We start from the raw sequence: 12203 nt of genomic DNA, 5'->3' as shown, positions 1-12203 counted from the left end.
AGATGCTCTCCTCCAAAAAAGGAAGTTAATCTGGTGGTCCCCTGCCATAAACAAACTATACAATAAAAGGAAGAAACTGTTGTAGAAAAGAAGAAAATCCCAGGATGCAAAATACTCCCTTACCAGCCTCAGTAAGAAGCTGAGATCCCTCATAAAATCCTCCAAAGCTAGTTACGAAAACAAAATTGCCAAAGATTGCAAGGAGAGCCACAAGGCATTCTATAGTTATGTCAAGTATCTAAATGCCAATGCCCAGATCTGCTCTGAGCTACAACAGAATGGCATTAAATATACTGATCCCAAGGATACTGCCAGTATTCTGGCAGATTGATTCAGTGCCAACTTCACCCCCCTGTCACCCCCTAAAGGCCCCATCTCAATACCAAAAGATTGCCAAATTCCAGTAATCATGGCCACACAGGTAAAAAACGCACTCTCCAAAGCTAAGAATACAGCATCCATGGGACCAGACGACATCCTGGGCTGTGTGCTACATGAACTACAAAATGAACTGGCACCTCACTTAAGTGTCATGTTTAATCATAGCCTCACCTCAGGCTTCATGCCCAATGAGTGGTGCACAGCTACAATTACCCCACTCCACAAGGGGGGAATCTACCTTGGATCCTGGGAACTATCGTCCCATCAGTCTGATGAGCCTGATCTGCAAGGGCATGGAACGCATTATCATGGAACTTATAAACAAAGACATTGGCAACATTCAAACACTGGACCCCACCCAGTTTGGTTTCTTAAAGTACCAACCTTGTCTTCTTAACCTGATTGTCTTCTTTGAATCAATCTCCAGAGCCATGGACGAGGGTAAGGCGGTCCACACAGCCTATCTGGACCTCACCAAGACCTTCAACACTATCCCCCACTTTGGAATCATAGATAAGTATACTAAGATGGGCATTAATCCCTATGTCACTCAATGGGTTGCCAACTGGGTTACTGACAGAACCCACACTGTAAAAGTAGTCAACTCAAAATCCAGCTCCAGACAAGTGGAGTACCACAGGGTTCAGTCCTGGGAGTGCTCTTGTTTGGCATCTACTTCTCTGAAGTACAGGCCAGCACTAAGGGACTCTGGCTAACACAGTTCGCAGATGACTGCAAATTGGGAGACATTACTGAATCCCCAAATGATGTGGATATTCTACAAAAGGGCCTTACAGAAACAGAGGCTTGGTGCCACAGCCATGGGCTCAAGCTTAATGCCAAGAAATGTATAGTTATCCCCTTTGAGAAAAACCATGTACCCATGAAATTACCACATAAATGGCAGTACACTAAACATGGGAAGTGTGAATAGGGACTTAGGGACACAGGTGGACAGTGGTCTCACCTTTGATAACCAGATCGCCAGAACAGTCAGGAAATCCTTCTATGTGGCACACCTCATCACTAAGAGCTTTTCATCCAGAAAAAAGGAGGTCATTGTCCCACTGTACTCATCCCTCATTAGATCCAATATAGAGTACAATGCCCCATTTGGTATGTACCTCAGAAGACATCTGCAACAACTGGAAAGACCACAGAAATACCTCACTAAAATAATCACAGGCCTAAAGCACATGCCCTATGCTGATCGTCTAAAACAACTTCAGCTATACTCTGTCGCATATCGCCTACTCAGAGGCAATCTCTGCTTAAAATACAAGGCCATGTCTAACCCAGAGCTGTTGGACATGCTACACTTAAAGAAATCTCAATCCCTCAGAGCCACATGCTCCAGGGACGTAAACCTGGTCATCAAAATGAATAAAACATGCTGGAGGGATAGGTTCCTGACCCAGAGACGCGCCATACTCTGGAATAGACTGTCCATATATGTCAAGCAGAGCGCCTCTTTGGCCCTTTTCAAAAGGAACCTTGATGATTGGATGGGAGATAGGAAATTCACCCCAGGGATGACATCAATCACGAGTGCATGGATCATGCTATCCCTAATAGAACCAAGATGTCATCCTCCAAAAAAATGAAGCCAATCTGGTGGTCCTCTGCCATAAACAAACTCTACAACAGAAGAAAGAAACTGTTGCAAAAGAGAGTAAAATCCCATGACTGGAGGAACTCCCTGGGCAACCTCAGTAAGAAGCTGAGATCCCTCATAAAATCCTCCAAAGCTCGTTACTAAAAGAAAATTGCCACTGACTCTAAAGACAACCACAAAGCATTCTATAGCTATGTCAATAATCTAAATGGGAACACTCAGATCTGCTCTGAGTTACAGCACAATGGCACTAAATATACAAAACCAACTGATATTGCCAACATCCTAGCAGATAGGTTCAGTGCTAACTTTACCCCCCACTCACCCCCTAGAGGGCCCATCTCTATACCGGAAGAATGCAAAGTTCCTATAATCACAGCTGCACAGGTAAAAAACACACTCTCCAAAGCCAAGAACACAGCATCCATGGGACCTGACAATATCCCGGGCTACATTCTACATGAACTACAGAATGAACTGGCACCCTACCTAAGTGCCATGTTCAATCATAGCCTCACCTCAGGCCTTGTACCCACTGAATGGCACAACGCTACGGTTATCCCACTCCACAAAGGGGGAGCCACGATGGACCCAGGGAACTACCGCCCCATTAGCCTGATGAGCCTGGTCTGCCAGGCCATGGAACGTATCATCGTGGAACTCATAAACAAAGACATTGGTAATCTCCAAACTCTAGACCCTACCCAGTTTGGATTTGTAAAAAGCAGATCATGTCTCCTAAACCTGACTGACTTCTTTGAAGCAGTCACCAAAGCCATAGATGAGGGTAAAATGGTTCACATAGCTTATCTAGATCTCGCCAAGGCTTTCAACACCATCCCCCACTCTGGAGTTATAGATAAACTCACTAAACCAGGTATAAATCCCTATGCCACAAGATGGGTTGCAAACTGGCTCATGGACAGAACCCACACTGTGAAAGTAGCGGATTCCAAATCCGACATCAGACCAATGACAAGTGGAGTACCACAGGGTTCAGTCCTGGGTCCTCTCCTGTTTGGTATCTATTTCTCTGAAGTGCAGGCCAACACAGAAGGTCTTTGGCTAACAAAGTTTGCAGATGACTGCAAACTAGGAGCCATAATCAAAACTCCTAACGATGTGGACAAACTACAAAAGGGCCTCACTGAGACAGATACCTGGTGTCAAAGCCATGGCCTGAAGCTCAATGCCAAAAAGTGTATTGTCATCCCCTTTGGTAATAACTCTGTACCTATGAACTACCACATAGCTGGTAGTCTACTTAATGCCAAAAATGTGATAAGAGACCTAGGGACACAGGTGGACAGTAGTCTCTCCTTTGATAATCACATCACCACAGTGGTCAGGAAATCCTTCTACATGGCTCATCTCATCATAAAAGGATTCTCATCCAGAAAAAAAGAGGTCATTGTTCCCCTCTACTCATCACTCATTACAGCCATTATAGAGTACAATGCCCCTTTTGGTATGTACCTCACAAGACATCTACAACAACTGGAAAGACCACAGAAATACCTCACAAAGAGGATTACTGGCCTCAAACAGATGCCCTAGGCAGACCGTCTCAAAAAAACTAAAGCTTTACTCCATTGCATATCGCCTACTCAGGGGCGATCTCTGCCTAATGTACAAAGCTATGTCAAACCCAGAGTTGTTGGACATGCTCCACTTAAAGAAATCCCAATCCCCCCGAGCTACACGCTCTAGGGACCTAAACCTTGTCACTACAATAAACAGAACATGCTGGAGGGATAGATTCCTGTCCCAGAGACTTCCCATACTCTGGAACAGACTACCTATCTATGTCAAACAGAGCTCCTCATTAGCACTCTTCATGAAAAATCTTGATCATTGGATGGGAAATGGGAAATGGGAAATTCACCCCGGGGATCACTTCTGTGGCTCTGCTCGACAGGGGCACAGGAAAATAATTTTCTTGGGTGGCGAAAGCCAGGGTACATTTTTTGGCTAGGCTTGTATGGGCCCTAGGGCCGATTGCCTAGTACCTACCTATGAACCTATGAATCACCCTGCTAGAGAGGGGAGCAGGGAAATAAATGTTCTAGGAAGAAATAGCCAGGGAATAATTATGGCTAGGCTTGTAGAGGCCCTAGGGCCGATAGCCTAGTACCACCCAATGAACCTATGAACCTTACAGTATAGAGCTTTTCCAGAATCAAATACATTATTATTCATAAAACAAAGCATTTAAAATTAGAAGGAATTTATTTATTTGTCCTTTAGTTTCTTAGTTTTGTTTGCTCCTTCCTTCACACACCATCTATTTTTGTTGCCTGTCTCTTCAATTTCTAGGATGACCATTCCATTTCTTCTATGTCCAGCATTTCTACTTTTGGAAAAAAGGCAAGATCTCCTTTACTGTATTTTGAATGAAAAAAGCTTCTACCTGACCAAGTCTAACAAATCCCTAAAAAAATTCTGCTAAAAACATAGATCCATCTTCTTTTCAGTGATAGTGGCAACTCAAAAAGGATAATAAAGCTTAGAGTTGAAGGCCCAGTTTGTTATTTGTTAGCTATCTGCTAGCCCTGCTCTATGGACAGAGCACAGATTAATCAAGGGAAGCTTAAGTGTGAAAAGCTTGTAACCAGAGAGCTGTTACTGTGGAGACCAGGTACGTGCAAAGACATTGTGATCTGCTACCAGATGGACTGATGAAAATGGGAAATATCTTATTCCATTCTAGTCAGAAACAGATAGATCTCAGTCTTCTATGTGGCGTCCAAAGTGGGACATTCCAACAGGCATCTTTCATATCTGAAGCTATCAAGTACACCAACAAAATCACCTACATCACTGAGGAATGTTACTTCATGAACCTGGGTGAGTGTAAGGGGCTCAGCAGGCTTTAAACTACCTGCCACTGATTTCAAGAAGATCAGACAGCTGTGGGGTTTATCCCCCAACCAAGATGAATTCATGTCACACGCCGAATACTGGTGCTGCTGTGCAGCATTAGGGAGGGGGCTGCATCTGTGAGATGCCCTCCTTCAGGTGAGGCATTAAACCTGTGAGACGTCTTACTGTGTGATAACTTAGATGGACGTTAAAATCATGCAGCACTTAATAAACGTGTGAAGAGGAAGGAAATCCATTAATAAAGGTCAGAAGCAAACATCTACAATTTACTCATATTCTTTAGTCCTCTTTCTTATCTACTAGACATTGTAGAACAGAGAGGACAAAAATCCACCCAACAGGACCGAGAAACAAGGTGGGCAATCATACCACCGTTATCCACCCAACAGGACCGAGAAACAAGATGGGCAATCATACCACCATTATCCATCCAACAGGACCGAGTAACAAGATGGGCAATCATACCACCGTTATCCACCAAACAGGACCGAGAAACAAGATGGGCAATCATACCACCGTTATCCACCCAACAGGACCGAGAAACAAGATGGGCAATCATACCACCGTTATCCACCAACAGGACCGAGAAACAACATGGGCAATCATACCACCGTTATCCACCCAACAGGACCAAGAAACAAGATGGGCAATCATACTACTGTTATACACCCAACAGGACCAAGAAACAAGATGGGCAATCATACCACCATTATCCACCCAACAGGACCGAGAAACAAGATGGGCAATCATAACACCGTTATCCACCCAACAGGACCGAGAAACAAGATGGGAAATCATACCATCGTTATCCACCCAAAAGGACTGAGAAACAAGATGGGCAATCATACCACCGTTATCCACCCAAAAGGACCGAGAAACAAGATGGGCAATCATACCACCGTTATCCACCCAACAGGTCCGAGAAACAAGATGGGCAATCATACCACCGTTATTCACCCAACAGGACCGAGAAACAAGATGGGCAATCATACCACTGTTATCCACCCAACCGGACCGAGAAACAAGATGGGCAATCATACAACCGATATCCACCCAACAGGACAGCGAAACAAGATGGGCAATCATACCACCATTATCCACCCAACAGGACCGAGAAACAAGATAGGCAATCATACCACTGTTATCCACCAAAGGACCGGGAAACAAGATAGGCAATCATACCACCGTTATCCACCGAACAGGACCGTGAAACAAGATGGACAATCATACCACCATTATCCACCCAACAGGACAGAGAAACAAGATGGGCAATCATACCACCGTTATCCACCCAACAGGAGCGAGAAACAAAATGAGCAACCATACCACCGTTATCCACCCAACAGGACAGAGAAACAAGATGGGCAATCATACCACCGTTATCCACACAACAGGACCGAGAAACAAAATGGGAAATCATACCACCGTTATCCACCCAACAGGACTGAGAAACAAGGTGGGCTGTCATACCACCGTTATCCACCAACAGGACTGAGAAACAAGATGGGCAATCATACCACCGTTATCCACACAACAGGACCGAGAAACAAGATGGGAAATCATACCACCATTATCCACCCAACAGGACCGAGAAACAAGATGGGCAATCATACCACTGTTATCCACCCAACAGGACCGAGAAACAAAATGGGCAATCATGCCACCGTTATCCACCCAACAGGACAGAGAAACAAGATGGGCAATCATACCACGGTTATCCACCTAACAGGACCGAGAAACAAAATGGGCAATCATACCACCGTTATCCACCCAACAGGACCGAGAAACAAGATGGGCAGTCATACCACCGTTATCCACCCAACAGGACCGAGAAACAAGATGGGCAATCATAGCACCGTTATCCACCCAACAGGACTGAGAAACAAGATGGGCAATCATACCACCATTATCCACCCAACAGGACCGAGAAACAAGATGGGCAATCATACCACCGTTATCCACCCAACAGGACAAAGAAACAAGATGGGCAATCATACCACCGTTATCCACCCAACAGGACCAAGAAACAAGATGGGCAATCATACCACCGTTATCCACCCAACAGGACCGAGAAACAAGATGGGCAATCATACAACCGTTATCCAACCAACAGGACAGCGAAACAAGATGGGTAATCATACCACCGTTATCCACCCAACAGGACTGAGAAACAAGATGGGCAATCATACCACCGTTATCCACCCAACAGGACTGAGAAACAAGATGGGCAATTATACCACCGTTACCCACCCAACAGGACATCGAAACAAGGTGGGTAATCATACCACCATTAACCACCCAACATGACCGAGAAACAAGATGGGCAATCATACCACCGTTATCCACCAACAGGACTGAGAAACAAGATGGGCAATCATACCACCGTTATCCACCCAACAGGACCGAGAAACAAGATGGACAATCATACCACCGTTATCCACCCAACAGGACTGAGAAACAAGATGGGCAATTATACCACCGTTACCCACCCAACAGGACAGAGAAACAAGGTGGGTAATCATACCACCATTAACCACCCAACATGACCGAGAAACAAGATGGGCAATCATACCACCGTTATCCACCAACAGGACTGAGAAACAAGATGGGCAATCATACCACCGTTATCCACCCAACAGGACAGAGAAACAAGATGGGCAATCATACCACCGTTATCCACCCAACAGGACAAAGAAACAAGATGGGAAATCATACCACCGTTATCCACCCAACAGGACCGAGAAACAAGATAGGCAATCATACCACCGTTATCCACCAACAGGACCGGGAAACAAGATAGGCAATCATACCACCGTTATCCACCGAACAGGACCGTGAAACAAGATGGACAATCATACCACCATTATCCACCCAACAGGACAGAGAAACAAGATGGGCAATCATACCACCGTTATCCACCCAACAGGAGCGAGAAACAAAATGAGCAACCATACCACCGTTATCCACCCAACAGGACAGAGAAACAAGATGGGCAATCATACCACCGTTATCCACCCAACAGGACTGAGAAACAAGGTGGGCAGTCATACCACCGTTATCCACCAACAGGACTGAGAAACAAGATGGGCAATCATACCACAGTTATCCACCGAACAGGACCGAGAAACAAGATGGGAAATCATACCACCATTATCCACCCAACAGGACCGAGAAACAAGATGGGCAATCATACCACTGTTATCCACCCAACAGGACCGAGAAACAAAATGGGCAATCATGCCACCGTTATCCACCCAACAGGACAGAGAAACAAGATGGGCAATCATACCATGGTTATCCACCCAACAGGACCGAGAAACAAAATGGGCAATCATACCACCGTTATCCACCCAACAGGACCGAGAAACAAGATGGGCAGTCATACCACCGTTATCCACCCAACAGGACCGAGAAACAAGATGGGCAATCATAGCACCGTTATCCACCCAACAGGACTGAGAAACAAGATGGGCAATCATACCACCGTTATCCACCCAACAGGACCGAGAAACAAGATGGGCAATCATACCACCGTTATCCACCCAACAGGACAAAGAAACAAAATGGGCAATCATACCACCGTTATCCACCCAACAGGACCTTGAAACAAGATGGGCAATCATACCACCGTTATCCACCCAACAGGACCGAGAAACAAGATGGGCAATCATACCACCGTTATCCACCCAACAGGACAAAGAAACAAGATGGGCAATCATAGTACTGTTATCCACCCAACAGGACTGAGAAACAAGATGGGCAATCATACCACCGTTATCCACCCAACAGGACCGAGAAACAAGATGGGCAATCATACCACCGTTATCCACCCAAAAGGACCGAGAAACAAGATGGGCACTCATACCACCGTTATCCACCCAACAGGACTGAGAAACAAGATGGGCAATTATACCACCGTTACCCACCCAACAGGACAGAGAAACAAGGTGGGCAATCATACCACCGTTAACCACCCAACATGACCGAGAAACAAGATGGGCAATCATACCACCGTTATCCACCAACAGGACTGAGAAACAAGATGGGCAATCATACCACCGTTATCCACCCAACAGGACCGAGAAACAAGATGGGCAATCATACCACCGTTATCCACCCAACAGGACAGAGAAACAAGATAGGCAATCATACCACCGTTATCCACCCAACAGGACAAAGAAACAAGATGGGCAATCATACCACCGTTATCCACCAACAGGACCGGGAAACAAGATAGGCAATCATACCACCGTTATCCACCCAACAGGACCGTGAAACAAGATGGACAATCATACCACTGTTATCCACCCAACAGGACAGAGAAACAAGATGGGCAATCATACCACCATTATCCACCCAACAGGACCATGAAACAATATGGACAATCATGCCACCGTTATCCACCCAACAGGACAAAGAAACAAGATGGGCAATCATACCACCGTTATCCACCCAACAGGACAGAGAAACAAGATGGGCAATCATACCACCGTTATCCACCAACAGGACTGAGAAACAAGATGGGCAATCATACCACCGTTATCCACCCAACAGGACCGAGAAACAAGATGGGCAATCATACCACCGTTATCCACCCAACAGGACAGAGAAACAAGATGGGCAATCATACCACCATTATCCACCCAACAGGACAAAGAAACAAGATGGGCAATCATACCACTGTTATCCACCCAACAGGACCGAGAAACAAGATGGATAATCATACCACCGTTATCCACCCAACAGGACAGAGAAACAAGATAGGCAATCATACCACCGTTATCCACCCAGCAAGACCAAGAAACAGGATGGGCAATCATACCACCGTTATCCACCCAACAGGACTGAGAAACAAGATGGGCAATCATACCACTGTTATCCACCCAACAGGACCGAGAAACAAGATGGGCAATCATACCACCGTTATCCACCCAACAGGACCGAGAAACAAGATGGGCAATCATACCACCGTTATCCACCCAACAGGACCGAGAAACAAGATGGGCAATCATACCACCGTTATCCACCCAACCGGACCGAGAAACAAGTTGGGCAATCATACAACCGTTATCCACCCAACAGGACAGCGAAACAAGATGGGCAATCATACCACCATTATCCACCCAACAGGACCGAGAAACAAGATAGGCAATCATACCACCGTTATCCACCAACAGGACCGGGAAACAAGATAGGCAATCATACCACCGTTATCCACCCAAAAGGACCGTGAAACAAGATGGACAATCATACCACCGTTATCCACCCAACTGGACAGAGAAACAAGATGGGCAATCATCCCACCGTTATCCACCCAACAGGACTGAGAAACAAGATAGGCAATCATATACTACTGTTATCCACCCAACAGGACCGAGAAACAAGATGTGCAATCATAGCACCGTTATCCACCCAACAGGACCGAGAAACAAGATGTGCAATCATAGCACCGTTATCCACCCAACAGTACCGAGAAACAAGATGGGCAATCATACCACCGTTATCCACCCAACAGGACCGAGAAACAAGATGGGCAATCATACCACCGTTATCCACACAACAGGACAAAGAAACAAGATGGGCAATCATAATCCACCCAACAGGACCGAGAAACAAGATGGGCAATCATACCACCGTTATCCACACAACAGGACAAAGAAACAAGATGGGCAATCATACCACCGTTATCCACCCAACTGGACAAAGAAACAAGATGGGCAATCATACCACCGTTATCCACCCAAATGGACCGAGAAACAAGATGGGCAATCATACCACCGTTATCCACCAACAGGACCGAGAAACAACATGGGCAATCATACCACCGTTATCCACCCAACAGGACCGAGAAACAAGATGGGCAATCATACCACCGTTATCCACCAACAGGACCGAGAAACAAGATGGGCAATCATACAACCGTTATCCACCCAACAGGACCAAGAAACAAGATGGGCAATCATACTACCGTTATACACCCAACAGGACCGAGAAACAAGATGGGCAATCATACCACCGTTATCCACCCAACAGGACAGAGAAACAAGATAGGCAATCATACCACCATTATCCACCCAACAGGACCGAGAAACAAGATGGGCAATCATACCACCATTATCCACCCAACAGGACTGAGAAACAAGATGGGCAATCATACCACCATTATCCACACAACAGGACCAAAAAACAAGATGGGCAATCATACCACCGTTATCCACCCAACTGGACCGAGAAACAAGATGGGCTATCATACCACCGTTATCCACCCAACAGGACAGAGAAACAAGATAGGCAATCATACCACCATTATCCACCCAACAGGACAGCGAAACAAGATGGGCAATCATAACACCGTTATCCACCCAACAGGACAGCGAAACAAGATGGGAAATCATACCACCGTTATCTACCCAACAGGACTGAGAAACAAGATGGGCAATCATCCCAACACATGACGCATGAAAAGGAAGGTTGGAGAAACAAATGGCACAAACTTCTCAAATGTCTGGATAACTGTCATCATTCAATGCATTTTAGGATCCTACACTGTACTGCAATAATGTTGCACTCTCTCATTAGAGATTCTGTCAACCCCTCAATATCCCAAGTTTATTTAAATGTCTCTGCTAACATATTTCATATATTCAGCATGGTAAGGTCTGAGAATATCACAGTCATTCATTCTGAAAACCACATCAATCCGTTCCATTTACCTAAAGTTATATCCTTTTACTTGAAGCATTTACAGCATCACTGTGTGATTGCCTTTAAGCATTAACACTTACTGCATTTTCACTCCCCCTACTCTTAGATTAAAATGATTTGCCCCATTCCTAAACCATCCTTCTCTTTTCTTGTTCTGTTATTTTGACCTTTTGACCTACATTTGTTTGTTTCCTTGTTATAACACTCAAAGTCTAAACCCTCACTGCCCGCCATCCTACAGCTTAACCAGTATTGAGGAATCCCCAAATGCTACATTGTTTGCCTTTTAATTTATTTATTACTTACAGATACAGCACAACAAATTAACATTTAACTGATGAAGGGAGTACATATCAAGAAAAAGTTATCACATCTACTTGCATTTTGCTCCAGGTTAGACTTGCCTGCTATGTTGTGCTGTATTTGGGTTTTGTGCTTTGCAAATACAAACTCGGTGGCTGTCACAAAAATGTCAGTTATGTGCAGTTATGTAGGTAGGTAAGATAAGAAAATAAACAAAGGAAATGTATTAAACCTTGTCTGTGATAACTCAGGGCAAGACTTGTCTCTTCTCTTTTGGCTGTTCCCATTAGGGGTCGTCACAGCGGATCATAGGTTC

The 12203-nt window shown here is 45.2% G+C and overlaps 1 protein-coding gene across 2 annotated transcripts in view; it reads right to left on the bottom strand.

Moving 5' to 3' along the window:
• The window catches only part of DVL1 (dishevelled segment polarity protein 1), a 2262785-nt gene that overhangs the window by 1662873 nt on the left and 587709 nt on the right, over positions 1–12203 (bottom strand). The window lies entirely within an intron of this gene.

The sequence above is a fragment of the Protopterus annectens genome, chromosome 2.part1, assembly GCF_019279795.1.
Source record: "Protopterus annectens isolate FY-2018-M chromosome 2.part1, PAN1.0, whole genome shotgun sequence".
In the NCBI taxonomy this organism is placed as follows: domain Eukaryota; kingdom Metazoa; phylum Chordata; order Ceratodontiformes; family Protopteridae; genus Protopterus; species Protopterus annectens.
The sequence above is the reverse complement of the archived record's forward strand: the minus strand, read 5'-3'. Positions and strand labels throughout refer to the sequence as shown.